The sequence below is a fragment of the Thalassophryne amazonica genome, chromosome 11, assembly GCF_902500255.1.
Source record: "Thalassophryne amazonica chromosome 11, fThaAma1.1, whole genome shotgun sequence".
NCBI lineage: Eukaryota > Metazoa > Chordata > Actinopteri > Batrachoidiformes > Batrachoididae > Thalassophryne > Thalassophryne amazonica.
In genome coordinates this window covers 57959032-57986318 of record NC_047113.1, presented here as the reverse complement: position 1 = coordinate 57986318, position 27287 = coordinate 57959032, and the positions used below count along the sequence as shown (strand labels likewise).

Genomic DNA, 27287 nt, shown 5'->3' with positions numbered 1-27287 from the left:
GCGGTGGCCATGTAGCCAGGTTGAGATTTATTCCCATTCAGAGGACCATTATTGTTGACCTTGCCTTGCCTGGAAAAGCCAGAGTAAACAGGGGTCTAATAAATCAACTTTAACAAGCCCAGTAGTTCAGCTGGTGAAGCAGCTATGTGGCTCCGCACAATCCACACAGCCTCCTTTCCACTGAGGATACCTTTAGAGTCTGATTTGGCTGACAGTTTGTATGCAGGATGCAAAGGGACATTTAATTGCTCCACTGAATGCATCTCCCCAGCCAGTGTGTTTGTATTCAAACTCGGGGCTGTGTTTGTGCATGAGACGCAGAGCAGTCAAAAGAGAGGATGCATAATCACACTCTCGTGCAGTATTTTTAGACTACACTAGGAATTTCATTACATGCTTACCTGGTGTTCCAGTACAGGCAATATTTGTTGAGCAGATTGAGTTGGCTTCCTATTTGATTGCTCATCAATTTCATATCCCCTCTACGTCAAGGGAGATCAGCATTATTCGGATTTTTTATGCTGCAGCCTTGCCATGTAAATGCATTCATAAAAATTCTAATATCCTCATGTAATGGCAATGTAATAAAAGTATTTACTAGTCACTTTTGTGTTTTTGTGTGGCGCCTCAGGTGATTGCTTTATTGCAGCATTTCCTTTCTTTAACAAATGACAGATCAAAAATTCAAGAATCTACTCACAACATGGTAGTTCAGAGACACTCCCACATACAGTATTTGCCAAGACACGCGTACATATTTCTTTTTTGTTCCCCCTTTTCACCTGAAGTCCCCATTTCTTTGCCTCAAGGACTTAAAAGTAAGTAAGTAGGTGCTGAGTTGTAATTTTAAAGGTTGCATGTGAGAGCAATGTGGAATGAATGTAGAGAATTGACACTGTCAGTACCAAAGTAAATCTGTCTATGATTGCAGTTGACAGGTGGTTGACAGAGGATCCCAGAAATCTGCTATCGAGGTGATAAAAGATGCACTTTTAGAAAGTCTAAATAAATCTGAAACGGAGAACAAAATCATTCCAAGAGCTGTTTTAAAAATCATCTTACAATAACAGAAATAATATACTTTTTTCAGTCTTTGCATTCCCAAAAGTGCTCACTGTGTTTATCCATTAAGCAAAATGGGCACGTGTGCACTCACGTGTGCGCGTATGTGTCCACCTGTGACTGTGTGTACGTAGGCAGAGTAAATGCTGTGGAGTTATTCTTCCAGTGTCATATTTTTTGGCATGGTTGTATTATGTCCCAGGCTGCTACACAGTTGGTGAATATCAATGCACTGTGGCGTAGTGATGGGGACTGGAGCTGACATGTTGTCACAGTGTGATGAAAAGCACTCTGAGATGATGTGGCGGGAGTGTTCCTCCTGTCCGCAGAGAAATGGCAAGCTGGCTGTGGCATTCGTATATTAGCTTGTGTCTTCGCGCCTCTGTGAATGTTTGTATTCTTGATGGTTTTTCTGTGGGTGCCCTTGTGTTTGTGTATACTTTTAACTCTAGATTATTTTACATTTAAATTCCTGGTTTGCCTAAAACCTATTTCTGCTGATTAGCTGGAAAGGTATTTGAAAAAGGTTCCCAGCTTCCTTTTCAGAAATGAAAAGAACAAAATGATATCTGCTTCATAAATGGTACATTGCCACCTTTTGTCACAAAACTACTATAGTCTTCATTTAGCTTTCTTGTGCCTTCAGTCATGTCCATGGTCATCCTATACCTCATTTTCATCTGTGCCCGATCCCAGTAGATTCTGATCTGGACCTTCAAGGTTTTTCTTGTGTAGAAATGCTGCATGTCTAACATGTAGTCCAGTTAATTAAGGTGGTGAAAGTTTGGATAGCAGGGCTTATATAATTAAATAAATGTAAATATATAGTATTTTGTATGTAAGTAGGTATGTGTAGGTGTATATTTGTTTGTGTATATATGTGTGTATATGTGTATATATACGAGGGCTGTCAATAAAGTTACGGTCCTTTTTATTTTTTTCAAAAACTATATGGATTTCATTCATATGTTTTTACGTCAGACATGCTTGAACCCTCGTGCGCATGCGTGAGTTTTTCCACGCCTGTCGGTGACGTCATTCGCCTGTGAGCACTCCTTGTGGGAGGAGTCGTCCAGCCCCTCGTCGGAATTCCTTTGTCTGAGAAGTTGCTGAGAGACTGGCGCGTTGTTTGATCAAAATTTTTTCTAAACCTGTGAGACACATCGAAGTGGACACGGTTCGAAAAATTAAGCTGGTTTTCAGTGAAAATTTTAACAGCTGATGAGAGATTTTGAGGTGATTCTGTCGCTTTAAGGACTTTTCACGGTGCGAGACGTCGCTCAGCGCTCTCAGGCAGCGTCATCAGCCTGTTCAAGCTGAAAACCTCCACATTTCAGGCTCTATTGATCCAGGACGTCGTGAGAGAACAGAGAAGTTTCAGAAGAAGTCGGTTTCAGCATTTTATCCGGATATTCCACTGTTAAAGGAGATTTTTTTAATGAAAGACGTGCGGACGGGTCCGCGCGTCGGGACGCAGCCGCCGCAACGCTCCGCCACAGGAAAAACACCTCTGTTGAAAGCCTTAAGGACAAGTTGGAACATGTCCTGCCTGTTAAACAATTTCTCATATACTCACTCCACTGAAAGCCATCAAAAGCCGCCTGGATTTTACAAATGGTTATCAACACGGAGGTGTTTTTCCTGTGCCGCTGCACCGCGTCGGCTGCGTCCCGACGCGCGGATCCGTCCGCACGTCTTTCATTAAAAAAATCTCCTTTAACAGTGGAATATCCGGATAAAATGCTGAAACCGACTTCTTCTGAAACTTCTCTGTTCTCTCACGACGTCCTGGATCAATAGAGCCTGAAATGTGGAGGTTTTCAGCTTGAACAGGCTGATGACGGCAGCTGAGAGCGCTGCACGACGTCTCGCACCGTGGGAAGTCCTTAAAGCGACAGAATCACCTCAAAATCTCTCATCAGCTGTTAAAATTTTCACTGAAAACCAGCTTAATTTTTCGAACCGTGTCCACTTCGATGTGTCTCACAGGTTTAGAAAAAATTTTGATCAAACAAAGCGCCAGTCTCTCAGCAACTTCTCAGACAAAGGAATTCCGACGAGGGGCTGGACGACTCCTCCCACAAGGAGTGCTCACAGGCGAATGACGTCACCGACAGGCGTGGAAAAACTCACGCATGCGCACGAGGGTTCAAGCATGTCTGACGTAAAAACATATGAATGAAATCCATATAGTTTTTGAAAAAAATAAAAAGGACCGTTACTTTATTGACAGCCCTCGTATATGTGTATGTATATATATGTATATGTGTGTGTATAAGTTTGTATATATGTATATATATGTGTATGTATACTCATCAAAAATATAAACGCAACACTTTTGGTTTTGCTCCCATTTTGTATGAGATGAACTCAAAGATCTAAAACTTTTTCCACATACATAATATCACCATTTCCCTCAAATATTGTTCACAAACCAGTCGAAATCTGTGATAGTGAGCACTTCTTCTTTGCTGAGATAATCCATCCCACCTCACAGGTGTGGCATACCAAAATGGTGATTAGACACCATGATTAGTGCACAGGTGTACCTTAGACTGCCCACAATAAAAGGCCACTCTGAAAGGTGCAGTTTTGTTTTACTGGGGGGGGGATACCAGTCAGTATCTGGTGTGACCACCATTTGCCTCATGCAGTGCAACACATCTCCTTCGCATCATCCGTGAAGAGAACACCTCTCCAACGTGCCAAATGCCAGCAAATGTGAGCATTTGCCCACTCAAGTCGGTTACGACGACGAACTGCAGTCAGGTCGAGACCCCGATGAGGACGACGAGCATGCAGATGAGCTTCCCTAAGACGGTTTCTGACAGTTTGTGCAGAAATTCTTTGGTTATGCAAACCGATTGTTTCAGCAGCTGTCCGAGTGGCTGGTCTCAGACGATCTTGGAGGTGAACATGTTGGATGTGGAGGTCCTGGGCTGGTGTGGTTACACGTGGTCTGCGGTTGTGAGGCTGGTTGGATGTACTGCCAAATTCTCTGAAACGACTTTGGAGACGGCTTATGGTAGAGAAATGAACATTCAATACACGAGCAACAGCTCTGGTTGACATTCCTGCTGTCAGCATGCCAACTGCACGCTCCCTCAAATCTTGCGACATCTGTGGCATTGTGCTGTGTGATAAAACTGCACCTTTCAGAGTGGCCTTTTATTGTGGGCAGTCTAAGGCACACCTGTGCACTAATCATGGTGTCTAATCAGCATCTTGGTATGGCACACCTGTGAGGTGGGATGGATTATCTCAGCAAAGGAGAAGTGCTCACTATCACAGATTTAGACTGGTTTGTGAACAATATTTGAGAGAAATGGTGATATTGTGTATGTGGAAAAAGTTTTAGATCTTTGAGTTCATCTCATACAAAATGGGAGCAAAACCAAAAGTGTTGCATTTATATTTTTGTTGAGTATATGTTGATGGATATATATATATATATACTGAAACTGAAAGAGCTTAAAATGACTAAAGGAAAAAAGAGATACAAAGCTGTGATGTTCTTCCAGTCCAACTCTGTACATTGCAGAAGAATATGTTGACATTTAATGAAGCAGTCTTAGTGGGGTCTCTACAGCATTTGCCAGAGGTGGATGCATGTATTTAGAACACAAAATTTATCTGCGCTGATACGAGCAATCATGGCCTTTGTGGCCAGGCCAGTTTATGTTTTGGTCATTCTGCATGCAAAAAAAAAAAGCCAAGATGGTCCAAAATAGGAGGTTCACTGGTCTTCAACCATGTCTACCAGAACCTAAAATTTCAGAGCTAAATATTTATGGGGTATTTATGGGGTTGCTTATTAAAATATTGAAGACCTACTGATGAACAGACTCCATTAATCTTATGCTCACCCTGCTCACCACATAAAAAATGTACTATGGTCCACATTGTTGAATGCATCTACTTTAAATGCAAAGATGTAGTCTACAGCATACAGTATAGCCGGAAAGTATTCACAGCGCTTCACTTTTTCCACATTTTATGTTACACCCTTCTTCCAAAATGGAGTAAATAAATTTTTTCCCTCCAAATTCTATTCACAACACCCCATAATGACAACATGAAAAAAGTTTTTTTTTAATTTTTGGAAATTTATTAAAAATTAAAAAAAACTAAGAAATCACGTACATAAGTATTCGCACCCATTGCTCAACACTTAACAGTTAGTACAAATTGCTATTTCACAACTGACAGCAGTGGAGGTGTTAAACCTTGTGAGATTAAGAATATATTCAGCCTTATGGATTTCACAGCACAACACAGGTATGGTCTTTGGAGTCTAGCTTATTGTTGAACCTGTTAATGTTGTCATTGTTCATATTTGCTGTTGAGTTCATGTGTTTTAGGTTGTGAAATTGAAAAAAATCAAAAATTCATAACTGTCAAAAATGATCAAATTTCTTTAATGTTTGAGAGTGTTATGTATGATGGTATCCTTTATCAACTGACAAAGTTTGAACTGGATCTGATCCGGATTACAGATTTTGTGGCCATTTAAATTTAAAATTGAAAACCCAATTTAATGTATATTTTACATTATATCTTAATCAAACATGCCCCAATCACTCTCATATTTGAAAGTGATGTGCAGACTGTCACTCACTATCGTCTGACAAACTTTGATCCAGATCTGATCCAGATTGTGGATTTTATGGACCTTTGAATGTAATATTGAAAAGCCCATTTGGTCTATATTTTGCATTATATTTCAATCAAAAGTGCATCAGTCACTCTCATTTTTCTGTTATGGATTTGTCTACACCACCAAAATTGGACAGAGGTTCCAATTTTATGCCTGTCTTCCAGTTATCAGTCGGAAACCAAGTGTCAAAAAGCAGTTACAAATTTTGCATAGCAGAGATAACCAATGTTCTGTGAAAATTATGTGAAAGAAATTGAAAGAAAAAAAAAATTGATTCAAGTACGTGAACTTAATACATGCTCCTGACATTTCATTGTATATAATTTAGCTTGTGAAAAGCCAGTTCTAACAGGACTTTGACCTTGAAAAAAATTTCCAAGGTAGAATTTTGTTGAATTGGAAACTAATATTGGCAGAGGTTTGCCTCTACGAGTGCGGTGCTCTGGTTCTTTCTTAGTTTCACAGCTTGGCATTTAATTTCTACAGAGGAGTCCTTTTTGATACAATAGTCTCATTGAAGTGCTCCTTTCCAGATGTTCTCTCCATAGATAAATCTGCTATTCAGATCTCTATAATTGATTGCCATATGCAGAATTAATGCCTAGGGTTGTAAAGAGAATCCTTGGAAATGTTTTTCATTTTCCTTTTGAAATTCAAAACAAGAAAGCGCCACAGTGCACTTTTTTCTTCTGCCCATGCTCAGCATACAGCTGCACTGCAGCATTCCCTATTTGCATATTCTCAAACTGATTCTGAGCAAGACATCTTGGGCATTGTTATAGACGTAATTAGGAAGATGATCAAAAAGGCTTTTTTGCCACATGCACTCTCCCTCACCCTCGTTCATTCTGTTTGGAGCAACATTGATACTATTGCTGAATTTCCATCAAGTTATGACTGTATTACTGAGACTGGATGCTAATGATGATTTTCATGCCAATCACTGAAAATTGTATAGTGTGACTTTAATGCACAGTCCTCTTGTTAGGATCATAAATCTGAGCATGACGATGAAGCTGATTTGGAATTCCGTAATAGAATCTAAACAGTCCTTCTTGAATTATAGATGGCAACAACATGATTACATTAAATAGAGTTTTGTTAACACCATGTTCAAGTTTACTGACATACTGTTGCAGTAACGGCAGGGCGTCGAAGCTAAATGTTTTCCCTATTCTCTCTCTCATATATTTTAGAAGGCAAATTATATCTGCTGAAAGGTTAAATCCTCACAAAAATACTCAGTTCACAACAGGATCAGGTGATAATTCAGCATTAAATCAAACACATTCCTGCATGTGTTGCATGTAAATATACACACACACACACACACACACACACACACACACACACACACACACACACACACACACACACACACACACACACACACACACACACACACACACACACACACACACACACACACACACACGTGTCATATCATGTATCTTGCATTAATTCTAAGCGTCTTGTATGTGTGCACACTTCATAACTAAGACAGCACACCTACAAGATTCAATATGCACTTGAACCACAGTGGCAGTTCACCTGCTGAGGCAGCACAATGAAAAGGATGCTGTACTTAATGGTAATAACAATAGCAGAAAGTTTTGAAACTACAGGAAATTGTCCACTGGCATATCACAGCCTACTCCACATACTGCATTTGTCACAATAAACCAGAAAACCTAGCATGAGATCTCTGACAAGACAAGGAATGTAATGTATTTGCCAGCTAGGATTCTACTGGAGGACATGTAAACTTCTTGCTCATTCACACAAAAAATGAGCACAAATACATTTGTGATGCGTATATGAAATTTCCGTATGTTTTTTTACCTTTATTGTTTACACTTACTTTGCCTCATCTGGGTCTTACTTAATAACTGTTCTTTGGATGCACATCACGGCAACAGTATCCAGGTATTCTATGAAGAGACTTAGTGTCCAAATTGCACCACCATCCACTAAGACTGGAAGCAACAGAAACCTTAAGGCTTACGTAGAACTTCATTCTCCTGCAAAGGTACCTCCACAATCTGAAATTGATTAGTTTTTACTCCAAAGAGTTTTTCTCTTTTATGGAAGTCTTGGGTATTTTGGGTGTTTTTGACTACTTTTGGTTTTACCTTCATAATTTACCTTAAAACACTGTTTACCTGGCCTCGTTTGGTGTCATTTTTTTTGGCAGAACCTCACCTGTGTGACCTTATAGTTTTTCATTCATTCTGACATACTGCATTAAAACAGTGACCCTCAATTCACCCCAAAACCTAATTCTAACCAGAACAAATTAATAAATTGTAAATTTCAAAAATATATGTAAAAAATGTAGCATAAACAGAGCTATATGCAACAATTCACATTAAAATGCAGGAAATGCTTCAGGCATTTTTTGTGGCTATTTACATGTAATAAGATGCCACGTAAATTATGTTTGTGCTACTCAGCAAAACAATTCCTGTTCAGTGCACATCAGAAACCCCAAAAATTTGTACAGATATTCCACCCCAATATCCATGTGCATTTTTTCCTAATTCCTTGTTTTTGTAGCATTTTTTTTATTGGTGTTCGTACAGACTGTCCTGGCAGAGTTACTGGCCCAAAAGAAAAAAACTTTGAGGGGAACGTCTCGACCTGGAATCCTGTGTTCTCCGTCCCTGGAGCCTGCTGACTGTTGGGGCAGTGTGTGGCTCCACCCTGCTGTGTTCCAGGACTTGGCGCTGGAGCAGAGTTCTGCAGCGCCAGGGTCCTGGAGAAGATGGAAAGAGAAGCTTGCAGTCTGGTCCACTGTGCACACAGATCGGTGGATCTACCTGCTCTCGTTCCTTCAGACCAGAGCAATAAAGTCTACTTCATCATCAGACTGATCATGCTCTGGTTCAGACTCTGATGACGTGCTCTACGCTTCGATCGTCTTCATGCAGTTCAAAAACAAAGACAGAGACTTGACGCGTAGTTCCAATCTCCTCATTATGTTGACACACTAAATAAATAAAATAACTACACCACACAGTAACCACACATGCAAAAACACTCCACCACACACACTAAAAACACACTCCAAGCGCGGAAAATATCACACAACTTTCAGAACTGATTGCTTTTCGATTCGCATGAAATCACAGTTTTTTTGCTCGGCAAGCAAATTATGTGGATTGGGGATCATGGTTTATTAGGTATTATGTAATGGCTGAGTTACATAATACCTGTCATTTGATTGGTGCATTGTATGTCACGTGAGATGGATTATTCATCCCATTTGTGTTACGTTGCACTTAAGCCTGGTTCACACAACAGGATTTTAAAATTATCTGTAGGTTTCCAAACCTGAGAGACCACACACATGAAGATAAAAAATCATGGATCTAACAGGTTCGGTCGTACAGTGTGTGGTGTTCAGCTACACGGTAAGGACAACAACACCACACACGAACAGATTTCACACACGAACATTTACAGTTCAGACAGGAAATCTCGCAAAATCTCTCGAAATTAAACGTGACCAGAGTAAACAAACGGAGGTACTTTGTGGACTATTTACAACAGAGGGAAAAAAAATGATACAAAAAGAAAAAGAAAAGGTGCTCTTTAAAGGAGTGGAGACAGTGTGACCACTGGACTTTCTGGTAAGTCAGAACAGCTATTTTGATTTTATTTTCCGCTCCGTACGTCCGTCACCTCGCTTTCTGATTGGCTGCACGTCACATTCAGCAGGCTGCATGCTCGTTTATGGTCGGAGGACACCACACACGCTGCGATATCAGGCCAAAAAAATCCAACATGTTGAATATCCCCGATTTGCGATCGGAGCGTTCCTGACGCCCTTCCGAGCAGATCAGAGTGCTCTTAACACACCACACATGACAGGAATATCTGATAAGATTATCTTTAGCGTCATCACGATTGTCGGGGCGTCCTTAAGTCCGATATCGGCCTAATTATCCTGCCATGTGAACCCGGCCTTAGAGTGCAGTTTGATTCCATGTAGCGTGCAAATTTGGTTCCATATATTTGGCACTCTGCAAAACACCCTGTAAACTAGTGCGGGCAGTGTTTAGCTAAACATGCGGAGTTTGTTTTGCTGATAGACAATGATTTGGACGAGCTAATTGGCGGTGCTAATTGTCCGAGCACACACACACACACACTCACACAAAACAAATCCACTGCGCTGTAATCCATTTGGAGGCATTAAGAGCTGTTAGGAAGAAGCTAAAATAAAAAGCTGGACTAATTTCTGACGTGATTTTTTTTTTTCACTACACCGAGGAGGTACACTTTTTTTTTTTTTTTGGAAGTACGCTGTCGCGGACATCACCAGAATTATTATTCCTATTTAAAGTTCGTTTTGGATTGTTGATGTCAGAGCAGCAGTGATGCACCAAAGCTGGACAAATTTCTGGCGTAACTTTTCGCTGGAGTGAGGAAGTACACAAACTCTTCTTTTTTTTTTTTTTCTTTTTTTTTGGAAGTACACAAAGTCAGTGCAGTGACACACCAAAATGTAAGTCCCTTTTCTGTTGTTTATAAAGTAATATAATATCAAATGACAAGAATCTATTTTAGCCATTATATAAAACAAATAATGATTGTTTTTACATTCTTTCGATGGAACAAATATTTAATTCCATGAAAGCTGCAACATACCATTCAACTTGACATGTTCAACACACATAGGCTTTAATTAACTTGGCATACATTTTATCTATTACACTAAATGTTGATTTTTGGAAATCATTATGACAGAGCCATCTTTTATTAAATGTGCACAGATCTCAATTAAAAACTCGAGTTGATCGGGCTTTTTCGGTGACTGGGCCTAAACTTTGGAACAGTTTGCCTTTGCACATCAGAGCTCCTCCAACTCTAGAGTCTTTTAAATCTGTTCTTAAGACTCATTTTTATGCTTTGGCTTTTAATACAATTTAAGCTGTGTGTGTCTGGTCTTATGTGTCCTTGTATATTTTGGAATTTTAATGCTTTGTTTTTTTTTTTTTTTGTGGTATGGTTTTTGATATTGTTTTTACTGTGAAGCACTTTGGGCAGCTGCTGTTGTTGTAAATGTGCTATATAAATAAAATTGACATTGACATTGATATTTATTTCAAGCACCTTTTCCAGCCCCAGTTCGTGTCCTTTGCCTGCTGTAAAATTCAGTCCAGTTTTCACACTTCTTTAACATGATGTGATTTTATATGAGGGGACCACATTATTTTTGTGCTGCTGTGCTTCAGCAGGTAATTGTAGTTTGGACATTGGTCTATTTCTGAAGTGATTTCCAGCAGGAAGTGCAATGATGAACGGTGCACCTTTTGCCTGTAAATTTCTCTGTATGTCCTCACTTCAGCCTTATGATGACTAGAGATGTGTCCCGAAGAACCAGTGGCTCCTCCTGATTGCTGTAGAGTAGAGAGACATGTATTCGGGCACTCACTGATATTTCAGTCTACCCTGATTAAACCTATTCGAAAGTAAGTCAAGGTCTGCGTTGAGAGATGGATGTGTATGTTGTGTATGTGTATGTTGGATCAGCCAGAATTTGTTATGGAGTTATCACAAGACAGACTTGGGTTTGACCCAGAAAAAATAGGTTCCCCCCTAAATTTATTGCTGTTTTGCTGGAGTGGACATGTGACTTCACAACACATTGTTCATTAATGTGTGTCATGTTACCATGCCTTCATGCTTTCCATCACGTCTTCCTTCAGCGACTGCATTAATGAACCTAGACACATGTAGGCATTATCTTTCTAGAGAAAGTGTGGCAGTGAGCAGCCTTCATGATGATTCCACGGGAAATGGGAATATATAGTGTTAAAGAACACTAGGGTTGGCAGTGATAGGACCATAGCACAACCTCATTAACTTTACCCTGTTGTTGGCAGAAGGTGATAATCAAGTCAGGCAGGCACGCGCTTATTCCAGTTGGCCATTTTACCCTTCAACAGACTGCTTTTTCTTTTGCCCTAATGTGATCTGACAGACAGTTAAGTACCCTGACTGCACAGGCATGTGTGTGTGTGTGCATGTATGTTTGTGTATGTGAGACTGTGTGCACCTATTCTTGCATCCATATGTCAACACAGTTTGCCTTTACATTGCAATGACAGGACTGCCTTGGAAGATGAGGTTGCACGTGCAACAGACTGATTCTCTCTATGTTGCATCAGTTGCGAGATTTAGGATTGATGCCCTTCTTTTAAACTTGCTCTTTTGAGCAAATTTATGCTCAAAGATCATAGCCAGTATGGTTTCTTATCAGTTCTGTGCCATCAAATGTACCCAGAGGTGGTTATAACAAACTAAATCAGCACTGCTGGTACACATTATTTTTTACCCATGTATGTTTATTTGGGTCAGAGTTCATGGGTATCCACCAATGTAAAGCCCAACGTATTGTGAAGAAGAGCTGTTGTTTATAGTAGTAAAGCTCCTTACAGTGCTTACAGGGCAGTCTACCAGGGGCCCATTGTTCAGCTCAAGGCTGTCACAATGACACACTCCAGGAGAAAAGAATATTGTTTTATTCACGTGTGCAGCAGTGGGATGTCACAATGTACATGTGACCCACCATTCATTGTGTTACCTTACATCAACTGCACGATCCAAAAATATTTTAATGATGGGTGTAAAATATATTAGTAACCCAAAAATTAAAAATAAATTTTATTTACATTTTGCTACATTGCTAAATTTTTTCATCTTCTATTTGTATTTGAAGAAGTGACTTGTAAGAATGTTTTGCTGCTTTTTTTTCCTGCTTTAGTTTACACTACAGGTGTATTTTGCAATGTAAGAGCAAGAGTGTCTACTTCAAAGTAAATTTTGTTCAGTCTGCCCTGCTGTGAGAACAGTCCATTCCAAAATGGTTTTAATTCAGCTTTATAATAGTATAAAGTAGCGTGTTTCCTGTGGGGATCCACGGGCTCTAGATTGGGTAGTGTTTATAAAATAGGTAGCTTACATTTTTCAAGGGTGGTAATAAATTAAAACAAAGAGTTGGAATGGGGTGTCACTCCTGAATGTTTTTAAAACCTTACACCTCAACAATTTTTAGAAGAGGAACTCAACCTTTTTATTTCCTGTTAATTATGTAATTTTTAATCTTAATTAGCTGTCTTAATGTATTTATAGATTGTTTAGGTTGTTGTTATCATATACACACTGTTATTATTATTATTATTATTTTGATTTTATTATTATTTGTTTATCATTAAAATCAGACACCCGACACATACCTACATGTCTCGGTAGTAACATTCATTACATGCCAGGGAAGAGCTTATGGACTCATGAAATCACTGGGCAAATTTTTAGGGTTCTTAAGACAATTCAGGGAATGGATACATCAACAAGTCAGTGATTATGTTTTGAACTTTATTTGCATTAAGCATCAAGAAATACAAACACTGTGGTACTGCATGGTAAATCTGTGTCAGATAAGGTTTCTCAAAACCTGAGTGATGTTGCAGGAAGGAGGGAAGCCACCAAGGCACCCATAACAGTTCTGAAAGAAGTATAAGCTTCTCTGGATGTGAGGGGAAAAACTGTGAATGGTGCAACATTTACCTCTTGCATACTTCTTGCAGGATTGCAAACAGGAAAATAGATCAAATCTAGAGTAATTTTTCCCATGTGCCTTCTGGCAAACTGCAGTTTTTTATGTGTTCTTTTTAAGAAAATCCTCCTCTGTACCCCTTCTTCATCAATCTGTGTACGTGGTGGTGCAACAGAACAAAGTTACACTTTGCACATTTTCTCCAAACACAACCATAGAAGCCGGTAACTCTTTCAGAGTTTTCTAGGTGTTTTGGTGGCTTCTCCCACTCGTCTCCTTTCAGCACGGTCACTTAAATTTTAAGTACTGCCTACTTGACACAGATTTAGTATGCAGTACCATACTGTTTGCATTTCTGAATGATTGATGTAATTCAAGTCCATGACATATTCAGTGACTTGGAATTGTTTATGCATAAATCTCCTAACTTGTCTCAAGAAAACTGGCTGCAAAAGTAATGATTTAATCTTTTTATTTAGAATATATTGTCAGTGTCCAATCTTTTTTGGAATGTGTTGCAGGTCCAAAATGCAGGAATGGATAGTAGCCCTCTGGGGTCCAGGGTATAATTGGCCATTTTTGACTACTTTTGGTTTTACCATTATAATTTACCTGAAAAAAACAAAAAAACAAAACTGTATTCTGTGCCTTGTTTGATGTCATTTTTTTTTCAGAAAATTGAAAAAAGTTTTTGTTTACTGTGAAAATGACAAACATGTTCAACAAACCATTTTTAGAGCTTAGAATGCAAATAGAAATTGTAAATTTCAAAAACATGTACAATTAAAATGCAGGAAATCCTTCAGGCGTTTTTGTACAACTATTTACAAAACAATAAGATGCTGCCCAAATTATTTGTGCCACTTGTAAAACAATTCCTGTCCAACACCAGACAGAGGGGCCACATTCCTGACCCACAGGAAGAGTGTCACTCTTCCTGTTGTCCACCTGGAGAGAGTGTTGGCACTTTAGTCTGTCTTTCGTGGATTTTTGGTGAGATCTCCTCCGTTTTTGGTTTAGGTCATGCGTTTTTCCACCAGTGATAAAGGGGAAGTCTTTTTTTTTCCCTGCCAGAGAGGGGAGAAGGAGGAAGACAAACTCCTGTTCATGTGCGTGCTGCAGGAAACACACTCCACAGATTACCATAATATTCAGGAAAAGTTGACCACAGAAAAAAGAAAATATCTGAATTTCAACTTTATTTTGCATGAATCACAATGCCTATGATGCCTGTGATGATTTATTTTTTTCCAACTACAAATGCAAATAAATGTTTTACAAAACAGACATTACAAGAGAAAGTAAACTCGAACATCACATACGAGGTCTGTCAATAAAGTATAGGTCCTTTTTATTTTTTTCAAAAACTATATGGATTTCATTCATATGTTTTTACGTCAGACATGCTTGAACCCTCGTGCGCATGCGTGAGTTTTTCCACGCCTGTCGGTGACGTCATCCACCTGTGAGCACTCCTTGTGGGAGGAGTCGTCCAGCCCCTCGTTGGAATTCCTTCGTCTGAGAAGTTGCTGAGAGACTGGCGCTTTGTTTGATCAAAATTTTTTCTAAACCTGTGAAACACATCAAAGTGGACACAGTTCGAAAAATTAAGCTGGTTTTCGGTGAAAATTTTAACGGCTGATGAGAGATTTTGAGGTGATACTGTTGTGTGTTGGGGGGTGTGGCTGGATATTTTGGTGTTCTTTTCTTTTCTTTGCTCTTCAGGTGGCATGGAAACTGATTTGTCTGTGGAGAAGGTGCTGGCTGAAGAGTCCTCACCCTCATCAACATCATGTGTAGCACCTGTGACTGGTGCTCACATGCAACCTTAAAGACTTTCAGCTGAAGCAGATAATTGGATGGCGTTCTGCATTTAAGTCATGTGTGATTCAAGCAGAACTGCCGGGAACTCGACCTTGTGATGTCCGTTTGTGAGACGCTGAGGACCGCGCCTGGGTTTGACACATCGAGCCCGTGAAGCAAGGAAGGGTGAGGACACATGCTGTCAGCACACATTAAAGGTGATTAAGTGTTCGACTAATTGTTGATAGTAACTTGGTGTTTTGTTACGCAGTATACTGGAATTGTGATGAGAATTGTGCAGTTTGCTTCTCACTGCTGTGGCGTGCAGGATAAGTGATCCTCCACTTGTGAGAAGCTGCTCATTTGCATAAAGTTAAAAAAATACAGACCTGAATGTGTTGCTGATAGCGTGTGTCTTTTCAAAGATATTGTTGTAACTGCTGACTTACCTCACCTCTTCTTTGCTTCACAGAGAGTCAGTTTGTCGTGTCCACCTGGGGGGTGTTTGTCTGGTGGTAGTGGGTCCAGGAACGCCGGGCTTCTATCCTTTTGGGCGCTAAAGAGCGTGCCAACAGTCACTCCACCAGAAGGATGTTGTTTTAGTTTTGTACACATTGTTATGCACAGGTGAAAAATAAATTGTTTCTGTTGTTTGGAACCGCTTTCTGGTTATTTTTAGCACTGGGTTCTGTCTGACGCAGGTCCGCTCCTCAACTCGCGTTGACACATAACAGATACTGTCGCTTTAAGGACTTCCCACGGTGCGAGACGTCGCGCAGCGCTCTCAGGCGCCGTCGTCAGCCTGTTTCAAGCTGAAAACCTCCACATTTCAGGCTCTATTGATCCAGGACATCGTGAGAGAACAGAGAAGTTTCAGAAGAAGTCGGTTTCAGCATTTTATCCAGATATTCCACTGTTAAAGGAGATTTTTTTAATGACGTGCCGACGGGTCCGCGCATTGGGACGCAGCTGGCGCGGTGCGGCGGCACAGGAAAAACACGTCCGTGTTGATAACCATTTGTAAAGTCCAGGCGGCTTTTGATGGCTTTCAGTGGAGTGAGTATATGAGAAATTGTTTAACAGCTGGACATGTTCCAACTTGTCCTTAAGGCTTCCAACGGAGGTGTTTTTCCTGTGGCGGAGCGTCGCGGCGGCTGCGAGCCGACGCTGCAATCCCCCCACACGCGTCTTAAAAAAATCTCCTTTAACAGTGGAATATCTGGATAAAATGCTGAAACCGACTTCTTCTGAAACTTCTCTGTTCTCTCACGACGTCCTGGATCAATAGAGCCTGAAATGTGGAGGTTTTCAGCTTGAAACAGGCTGACGACGGAGCCTGGGAGTGCTGCACGACGTCCCGCACCGTGGGAAGTCCTTAAAGCAACAGTATCACCTCAAAATCTCTCATCAGCCCTTAAAATTTTCACCGAACCGTGTCCACTTCGATGTGCCTCACAGGTTTAGAAAAAATTTTGATCAAACAAAGCGCCAGTCTCTCAGCATCTTCTCAGACAAAGGAATTCTCACGAGGGGCTAGACGACTCCTCCCACAAGGAGTGCTCACAGGCGAATGACGTCACCGACAGGCGTGGAAAAACTCACACATGCGCACGAGGGTTCAAGCATGTCTGACATAAAAACCTATGAATGAAATCCATATAGTTTTTGAAAAAAATAAAAAGGACCTATACTTTATTGACAGACCTCGTACATTTTAAAGCAGCCACAGCAATTCCACACAGACAGAACGTAATACTGAAATGCTACTTTGGGCTGCAGGTTTTAATGTGCCAATTTATGCTCATCAGTGAAAATAAAATGAAAACAGTAGGCTTTTTATAGCATTGTCTTTCCTAGGCCCAGTGGTTATACAGCCTATTTGTGACTCTCTGTTTCATTAAGTTCTGAGTATGGAGATCCACTCGCAAAATAATGAGTGCTTTCTTTGCATATTACTACTAGACAGAAAGAAAGAAAAAATACCCCAAAAATGCAATGAATGAAGGCTGTAATTGCCTGGTCTGGTTTAGAAAAACGAATGGATTCATAACTGAATCAAAACTAAGTACGACAGATGCTTTTGTAGCCATGCATATCTTCTTTCCTTTTCATTTCTGCATACCCTATGAGAACAATAAAAAATGTAGTAACAAGCCAGTGTGTGACAGCGACTACTCTAATAAAGTATTTCAATTTTGTTAAAAGAAATATATTCATTTAAACTTTTTTTTACACTTGCTTTTCATTACATTCACTGTACTTTGCTTTAAAGTGTAGTGGTTATGACACCACCATCAATATTATTATTACCTCTGCCAGTGAAGTTGGAGGAGGTAATAATTTTGCCCCCATTTGTCTGTTTGTGAACAGCCTGGACCCCACAATTTTTCATATATCATGATGAAATTTTTACTGAAGATTCATATACTGATAGGCAAGAAGTGATTCAATTGTCAAGATCATAGGTCAGAGTCAGGAAAAATCTTGGAAAATTGGAAAAATTACTCTCATTAACGTTGAGTGAATGATCAAAAATTCATACCTCTGTCAAAAAAGATCAAATTTCTTTCATATTTGAGAGTGTTATGTAGAATGGTATCCTCTATCAATGGACAAAGTTTGATCTGGCTCTGATGCAGATTACAGATTTTGTTGCCGTTGCAAAACCCCATTTTATGTATATTATACATTAAATCTTAATCAAACATGCCCCAGCCGTTTTCATATTTGAAAATGAGGTGCAGACTGGCACTCACTATTGCCCAAAAAAGTTTCATCTGGATCTGATCTGGATTGTGGACTTTTTGGACGTTTGAATTTAATATTGGAAAGCCTATTTGGTGTACATTTTGCATTTTATCTCATTTGGAACTGTCTCAGTCACTCTCATTTTTCTGTTATGGATTTACAGTAGTGTTCAGAATAATAGTAGTGCTATGTGACTAAAAAGATTAATCCAGGTTTTGAGTATATTTCTTATTGTTACATGGGAAACAAGGTACCAGTAGATTCAGTAGATTCTCACAAAGCCAACAAGACCAAGCATTTATGATATGCACACTCTTAAGGCTCTGACATTGGGCTATTAGTAAAAAAAAAAGTAGAAAAGGGGGTATTCACAATAATAGTAGTGTGGCATTTGGTCAGTGAGTTCGTCAATTTTTTGGCACAAACAAGTGTGAATCAGGTGTCCCCTATTTAAGGATGAAGCCAGCATCTGTTGAACATGCTTTTCTCTTTGAAAGCCTGAGGAAAATGGGACGTTCAAGACATTGTTCAGAAGAACAGAGTAGTTTGATTAAAAAGTTGATTGGAGAGGGGAAAACGTATACGCAGGTGCAAAAAATTATAGGCTATTCATCTACAATGATCTCCAGTGCTTTAAAATGGGCAAAAAAACAGAGATGCGTGGAAGAAAACGGAAAACAACCATGAAAATGGATAGTAAAATAACCAGAATGGCAAAGGCTCACCCATTGATCCGCTCCAGGATGATCAAAGACAGTCTGGAGTTACCTGTAAGTGCTGTGACAGTTAGAAGACGCCTGTGTGAAGCTAATTTATTTGCAAGAATCTCCTGCAAAGTCCCTCTGTTAAATAAAGGACATGTGCAGAGAAGCGGTTACAATTTGCCAAAGAACACATCAACTGGCCTAAAGAGAAATGGAGGAATATTTTGTGCACTGATGAGAGTAAAACTGTTCTTTTTGGGTCCAAGGGCCGCAGACAGTTTGTGAGACGACCCCCAAACTCTGAATTCAAGCCATAGTTCACAGTGAAGACAGTGAAGCATGGTGGTGCAAGCATCATGATATGGGCAGATTTCTCCTACTATGGAGTTGGGCCTATATATCGCATACCAGGTATCATGGATCAGTTTGGATATGTTAAAATACTTGAAGCGGTCATGTTGCCTTATGCTGAAGAGGACATGCCCTTGAAATGGGTGTTTCAACAAGACAATGACCCCAAGCACACTAATAAACGAGCAAAATCTTGGTTCCAAACCAACAAAATTAATGCCTCGCAGATGTGAAGAAATCATGAAAAACTGTGGTTATACAACTAAATACTAGTTTAGTGATTCACAGGATTGCTAAAAAAGCAGTTTGAACATAATAGTTTTGAGTTTGTAGCGTCAACAGCAGATGCTACTATTATTGTGAACACCCCCTTTTCTTCTTTTTTTTTACTAATAGCCCAATTTCATAGCCCTAAGAGTGTGCATATCATGAATGCTTGGTCTTGTTGGATTTGTGAGAATCTACTGAATCTACTGGTACCTTGTTTCCCATGTAACAATAAGAAATATACTCAAAACCTGGATTAATCTTTTTTGTCACATAGCACTACTATTATTCTGAACACTACTGTACCTACACCACCAAAATTGGATGGAGGTTCCAATTTTATGCCCGTTTGTCTATCTTGCAGTTATCAGTCACAACCAGTGGTGGGCACAGCTAACCAAAAAGTTAGCTTCTATAACAGCTAATCAGCTAACTGAAAGCCAAACCGATAAACCACCCAAAGATTTATTGGAAGCAAACCGATAATTTTCAAATTTGAGTTTTAACACCACGATCACAAACCCAAACAATGAAATCACCACTTCTGTCTTTGTGCACTGTGCCCCCTGCTTTATTTTACTCTACCGCAGCAAAAGGAGCCTGACCACCAGGTTGTCACAAAAAAAAAAAAAAAAAAAAATCATTATTCCTTAACCGCATACAGCAGTTCCGCTGTGAGGCAGAGGTCTTGGAAAATAAAGCAGTTTTGACTTATGGTTTTGATTTATAAATGAAATTATTCTGTATAGCAGGGGTAGGCAACCTGTTCCAGAAAGAGCCATGAGGGTGCAGGTTTTCTTTGCAGCCACTGACTCCAGCAGGTGATTTCACTGATTAACTGATTCCATCTGCTCAAAGTGATATTAATCAGTAAAATCACCTGGTGGAGTCAGTGGCTGCAAAGAAAACCTGCACCCTCATGGCTCTTTCTGGAACAGGTTGCCTACCCCTGCTGTATAGAATAACTACATTAATGACAATTCTTTCATTTGTCATTGAAGTTTTGTAACAAACACACAGAGATGCCAAAGGGATTATGGGTAAAATAGCCTCCGCTAACACTGATTGGTTGACTTATTCATTCTGTGTAAAAGCAAACACAATAATGTGACATGTGTGTTGGTTTACATTTAAATGTGCTTTTGTAAAATATGCCATTTTTTCATATGTAAAAAAAAAAAGCCATTTGCAAAAGTCAAGTTGTGATTAGACAACCGTCTGATATAACCTTATAATACTGCCATTAACAATACTGGCCAGTAGATGGCAGGAGAGACTGGGAAATCTTGCCAGAACAACTATTCCAAATAATCTGTGTCTGCTACGTTTAATCTGCGTGGAATTTAATAAACACAAAATGAATTTCAGACATCTTAATGTATTACTCTGGAACAAAGATGACAACAGTGTTTTAAAGGACAATAACCAGGACATTATAGAGCAAACAGGAAGCGATTACAGCTCACAGTGATTCCATTTGAAAATAATGGAGATGCAACCTTGTCATGGCACAAGTTGATCTGCTTCGGGGTTTTGATTAGTTTTTATTTGAGTGGTTGTTTTTTTTTTTCTTTTGACTATGTTCTTGGTTGACTTTTTCCCTGTGTTGGGTTTTCTGTCTCTCTGGGATGTGGGCGTGTCTCTCTCTCTCTCTCTCTCTCTCTCTCTCTCTCCCTCTCTCCCTGACCATACCCTCTTTCTGGTGCCTTCTGCTCACACCTGTCTTTTTGCCACTCATTATCTGGAGATATATATACGAGGTCTGTTAGAAAAGTATCCGACCTTTTTATTTTTTTCAAAAACCATATGGATTTGAATCACGTGTGATTGCATCACCCAAGCTTGAACCTTCGTGCGCATGCGTGAGTTTTTTCTGTCGGTTGCGTCCTTCGCCTGTGAGCAGGCTTTGTGTGAGCACTGGTCCACCCCTCTCGTCGTTTTTTTATTGCGAATAAATGTCTGAACGATTTGGAGCTTTGCTGCATCAGTTTTTTTCCAGAAACTATGAGAGACCTCCAGGTGGACACCGTTCAGAAAATTAATATGGGTTTCAGGGACAATTTTATGGGGATTACACAGATTAAGGAGTGATCCAGACGGTTTAAAGACCGCCCACAACTGCTGAGAGCGCGCCGCGCTCCCAGCGCTGATCGACAGGCTCAAACCCCGCTGAAACAACCAGATCATTTCCAACGTGAAGGCTTTGTTGATCCGGGATGTCATCTGACTTTCACAAAAAGGCAGAAGGCATGGACATCAGCACTTTTTCGGCACATTCCACTGTTACAGGAGGTTTTTCCATGGAAAGAAAAGCGGAGGGAGGCGCCACGGAGCCGTTCATTACGCGGCACAAAACCACCTCTGTGTTGGTCTCACAGGACGGCTTTCAGGTGGATTTCAGACAGCTTTCGGTTGCTTTTCAGTCGTGTGATTATCCGAGAAATTGAGCATGAGCTGGACATGCCCCAGCATGTCCTGTGAGGCTTCATCACGGCGTTGCTTTGCGCCATGCGGCTCCACCGCGATGCGCGGAACTCCTCCACACGTCTGTCTCAGTGTGCCGAAAAAGTGCTGATGTCCACGTCTTTTCACAATTCCTGTGTTACATACCGGATCAATACAGCGTCCAGTTTAGAAATGAACGGCACATTCCACTGTTACAGGAGTTTTTGTCATGGAAAGAGGAGCGGAGTTCCGCGCGTCGCGGTGGAGCCGCATGGCGCAAAGCAATGCCGTGATGAAGCCTCACATGACATGTTGGGGCATGTCCAGCTCATGCTCAATTTCTCGGATAATCACACGACTGAAAAGCAACCAACAGCCATCTGAAATCCACCTGAAAGCCATCCTGTGAGACCAACATGGAGGTGGTTTTGTGCCGCGTAATGAACGGCTCCGTGGCGCCTCCCTCCACTTTTCTTTCCAAGAAAAAAAACTCCTGTAACAGTGGAATGTAGTTGTGGGCGGTCTTTAAACCGTCTGGATCACTCCTTAATCTGTGTAATCCCCATAAAATCGTCCCTGAAAGCCATATTAATTTTCCGAACGGTGTCCACCTGGAGGTCTCTCACAGTTTCTGGAAAAAAATTGATGCAGCAAAGCTCCAAATCATTCAGACATTTATTCGCAATAAAAAAACGACGAGAGGGGTGGACCAGTGCTCATACAAAGCCTGCTCACAGGCGAATGACGCAACCGACGGGCGTGAAAAAAACTCACGCATGCGCATGAAGGTTCAAGCTTGGCTGATGCAGTCACACGTGATTCAAATCCATAATAAAAAAAATAAAAAGGTCGGATACTTTTCTAACAGACCTCGTATTGCTCATGTTGCTCTGCTTCTTTGCCAGATTGATGCGCCCTGTGCCTTCATTCCCGCCTTTGATTCCTGTGTCCATTGTCCTGCCTGCTTTAGCGTGTTATCGACCTCCAGCCTGTTCACTCCGACCTTGTTTAAGCCTGATGTCAACTGTACTTTTGCTGTGTTTTTTGGACTGCCTGTCCGTGTACCGACCTGTGCTCTCCACCTCACTAAAGTTTTGCTTAAACCAAAACTGCCGACCTGAGTCTTGCATTTGTCTCCAGACAAAACCACCTGTCAAACCTGAGCTTCTTCTGGCATTTTTACATAAAACAACACAATAACAACATCTATAAACCCAGAGAATATTTTCACAAGAGTTATAGGCACAATATACAAAGGGTTTAACCCCTTAACACCTATTGTCGCATATATGCTACAATATTTGACTCAAATATGCAACATAACAAATTGACCAGTATGCCTGTTGTCGCAAATTTGCAACATACCATTATTATTATTATAACATTATAACATAAAGTCATTACCAAAATACCAAAATTACTATTTATTTTTTGTGCAAAAGTGAAATTAATAATCTCAACATTATTTACCATCTACTTAAAGGCAAAAACACACAAAACATTTTTTTATATACAGCTATATACATTCAGGCGTTAAGGGGTTAATGCTGTTGTTCATGTGGAACCTGATCATAGCATCTCAAATGCATTTCTCCTGTCATTTCCTTTTACAGTACCCATAATGCACTGTTCACACACCATGTCCACACTAAAACCTTTAAAATTAGTGCAATACTTTAAAACTAAAACAAATATAGCTGATATTTTCACTTTCTAAAACTTCATTTAATTTAAATAACTTGTCCAAAATTAGTTAGGTTAAAATTTTAACCATAAGTTAAAACTGTATGACTCTGGATGATTTGAGGGATATTGCCATCTGGTTAGTAGGGCGTCAGTTGGCGTTAAAATGGTCTCATTTTGTTTGTATTCTGTGACCAGTTGTCCTCTGATTGCAGAGGATAGAGCGGTTTCTCCTGAAACCAGTTCTCATCAGTTTGTGGAAGATAGAACTGTACGTCTGCTACAAAACATTTAACAGTTAGGCTCTAAAATCTTTGATATCAGACTTTAAAAATGTTTATTAACTGTTAAAGCTTTATTCACTAAGCTTGCAGTAATATCTGCAAGAAATCTGACAAGACCACAAAAAACAAAACAAAACTTTGATTCAAGTGTATGAACCAAATGCATTCTCCTGACATTTGATCACATGTAATTTATCTGTTGAAAATCCATTTGTAACATCACTTTTGTGGAATTCCAAACTAATCTTGTCAGATGTTTGCGCTCCATGACCACGGAACTCGAGTCATTATTATTATTATTATTATTTTGAAGAAAATCTGGTGTCCTGTCAGTTTGCAATGATTATACCCAAACTATGTGATCACTTGTTGTTACCCTGAATGAAATAACAGACATTTTTTGTGATAACATTTGTACGTTTTATTTTTGTTTGTAAACGTAAAAACATAGATACAGTAATAGTTTGTATCAGAAGAGAGTAAATAGATACATTTCTTGGTGAACATCATGTGCAACGACACTGACAGCGGAAAGTTGTTTTTCTAAAACTTGGTGATATAAATTGGGGATGTGCTTTTATCCCTACTCTGGAAATTATCATGTAAATCTGAGCAATCTGCTGCCTCGTCCTTCTCAGATGGGGGTCTGTGAACCACTTTCTTCCACCCAAGTGAAGGAACCTCTTTTGCCCTGCAACTATTTTAATTGGGATGCTACGGTTGAAATTGGAGTGGCTGGGACCCACAGGGACTCCTATTTCTATCTTCCCCCTGTACACTTTCAACTTGCAAGTTAATGACCATGCCAGGCTGCCATGTTTAGACGCCTGGCATGTTTCAAAACACAGCACATCCTTCATTTACACGTCCACCTTCTATTTCCTTTATAATATCCCATTCATTTGGCTTTTGCTGTGGATTGTGGAGTTGTTAGATTTATTTGACAGGTAAAGTCCAGCACGGCTGGGTTTTGCTGCTCATATTGAATGGCACTTGTGTTGTCATAATGTGTCATGGATCTACTCAGTTTTTGAACATATACTGTAAATAATATCCTGCCTCTGCTTTCGCTTTCAGAAAGTGAGTCATATTCTCAGAAAGGAACTTTGAGTTTGTTGGGAGGTTAAAGAAAAGAAAAAAGAAAGAAAGAAGAAAAAGCTGTGTTTGTGATTTGCATAATCACTTGGCATCTGCAGGTGCACGATCACTTTGTATTTCATTTTTATTATTATTTCTTGTTTTCTTGCTCTGTTTGTGTGGTAGACAAATGTAGCTGAAACGTAAGCTGGTGCCTGGGTCGAAAAAGAAACAAACAAGTACTGACTCGTAATAATTTCTTTCCCAGTCGTGCTTTTGTGGCAATAATTCGATTTTCTCTCACACACACACTTTTTGTGCAATCTCACTGAACTTCAGATAATTTTTTTTCTTCCTCAGTGTTTCATTTCAGTGTTTTAATCAGCGCAATGATGAGGTCTCATTTTAACTTTCTTTCATTCCAGAACAGACTATAGTAGCTTCTTCTTCTTCTTAGCAGCTGTGTGCGTAAGTGTGTGTCTGTGTTGTGTGTGTGTGTGTCTTGTTTTCATGCTACTGGTCTCAGCATCTCACCAGCACTGTTTATTTGTTTATTTTAGCTTTATTAGTCTCTGACAGTGTTTGGAAAGAGACAATGTTGGCACGTTTATGCGTCCTGCCAGCTTGTCTGTCTTTCTCCACATGGGCTGCTGCTGCTTTGGGTCACTGTTCAGGTCAGCTCCAGAATCTGTCGGCTGAACTAGTTTTTTTCTCTATTGCTGGATGCAGGCACAACACAAACACACACACACACATAGTGCCCCCCAAAAGTATTGGGGGGCACTATGTGGTGTTTCACGCATTTTCATTTGTTTATGCTGTTTCAAAAAAAAAAAAAAAAATTAAATTTCTGAAAATTATCTTCCTTAAACTCAAACTGAAAGCAAACCCTACAACTTGATAGAAATTAATTAAAGATATAAAAGCCAAGGTGATGGGTTGCATAAGTAATGGGCCATTTGGTATAACACCTGCAAAGAATCAATTTTATTGCCAGTTTTCTTCAGACAAGTCAGGGGATGGATACATGAAGATTTCAAGTCACTTAATATGTCTTGAACTTTATTTACATCGGTTATGAAGAAATACAGTATGGCACTCTATGGTAAATCTGTGTGGAGTAGATAGTGCTCAAAAACTGAGTGGCTGTGCAAGAAGGAGAAGAGTGAGGAAAGCCACCAAGACACCCAGGCAACCCAGAAGAAGTTTTAGGCTTCTGTGGCTGTGATTGGATAAATTGTGCATAGTGCATGTTTTGTATTTTCTATCACCAGTTATACAGCTTCATGATGAAGTGGTACAGAGGAGGATTTTCTTTCACCAAAACATCAAATCTAGGCTTGCATCTCAGATGTACCTTCTGGCAAATTGTAGCTGAACTTCGAGATCTTCTTTTAAAGAAAATCCTTCTTGTTTTTGAGGGCACTGTAAAAAATGGGAGGATAGACATGAAAATGGGGGAGTTTTATTCAAATGAGGTGGTGAAAAGTAAGTTGTTGGTGTTTCTGTGGAAAAAGAATCTTTTAATCTGCAATAAAATTAAACCTCTCAGAGCCACATCCTTTTCTAGCACAAATACACAAAATTAGTAAAGTGGTAATTATGCCTACAAATGGCACAATAATTATGTGGTGAAAATGAACAGCAATTTCAAAATGCTGACAAATTAAAAGTCACAGTAATTTTAATACAACACTTCAAATGCTGCAGTAATTAAAAAATTAAACATAATTGTGATTAGAGCAGGAATATTAGTAAAGTAGACTTTAATGATGCTTAATGACTGCAGTATTGTATCACTTCCTGTTCCGGAGCACAGCAGCGTTTTTCTGTATCTGTTAGCGGTTTAATCTGCACAGTTAGATTGATCTAGTTAACTAGATAATGATTTGTTTCACAGTGTAATCTTCACGTGCCTTAACTAAAGCACTCCCTCTGCTGAATCACCTCTAAATTATTTACACATTATTCACTTTGTATGTTTTTAGGAATCCGCTAGCTTAGCGCAGCTACTAGCTCTTAGCCGGTTTAGCATGGCGGCTTCTCTTGTCTCTCCTGCACTTTTCTGCTCTGGGTGTGAAATGTTTAGTTATTCCTCGGCCTCCTTTAGCAGTAATGGTACTTGTAATAAGTGTAGCTTATTCGTAGCTTTGGAGGCCAGGCTGGGCGAATTGGAGACTCGACTCAGCACCGTGGAAAATTCTACAGCTAGCCAGGCCCCTGTAGTCGGTGCGGACCAAGGTAGCTTAGCCGCCGTTAGTTTCCCTCTGGCAGATCCCGAGCAGCCGGGAAAGCAGGCTGACTGGGTGACTGTGAGGAGGAAGCGTAGTCCTAAACAGAAGCCCCGTGTACACCGCCAACCCGTTCACATTTCTTACCGTTTTTCTCCACTCGGCGACACACCCGCTGAGGATTAAACTCTGGTTATTGGCGACTCTGTTTTGAGAAATGTGAAGTTAGCGACACCAGCAACCATAGTCAGTTGTCTTCCGGGGGCCAGAACAGGCGACATTGAAGGAAATTTGAAACTGCTGGCTAAGGCTAAGCGTAAATTTGGTAAGATTGTAATTCACGTCGGCAGTAATGACACCCGGTTACGCCAATCGGAGGTCACTAAAATTAACATTGAATCGGTGTGTAAC

At 40.0% G+C, this 27287-nt stretch overlaps 1 protein-coding gene and 1 long non-coding RNA gene across 3 annotated transcripts in view; both read left to right on the top strand.

Moving 5' to 3' along the window:
- diaph2 (diaphanous-related formin 2) overlaps positions 1 to 27287 on the top strand; it is a 1163737-nt gene that overhangs the window by 226039 nt on the left and 910411 nt on the right. The window lies entirely within an intron of this gene.
- Positions 6043 to 15505, top strand: LOC117520541. Its single transcript, XR_004563678.1, has 4 exons — positions 6043 to 6175; positions 13382 to 13391; positions 15415 to 15419; positions 15495 to 15505. It is a non-coding gene; the product is annotated as an uncharacterized LOC117520541 (long non-coding RNA).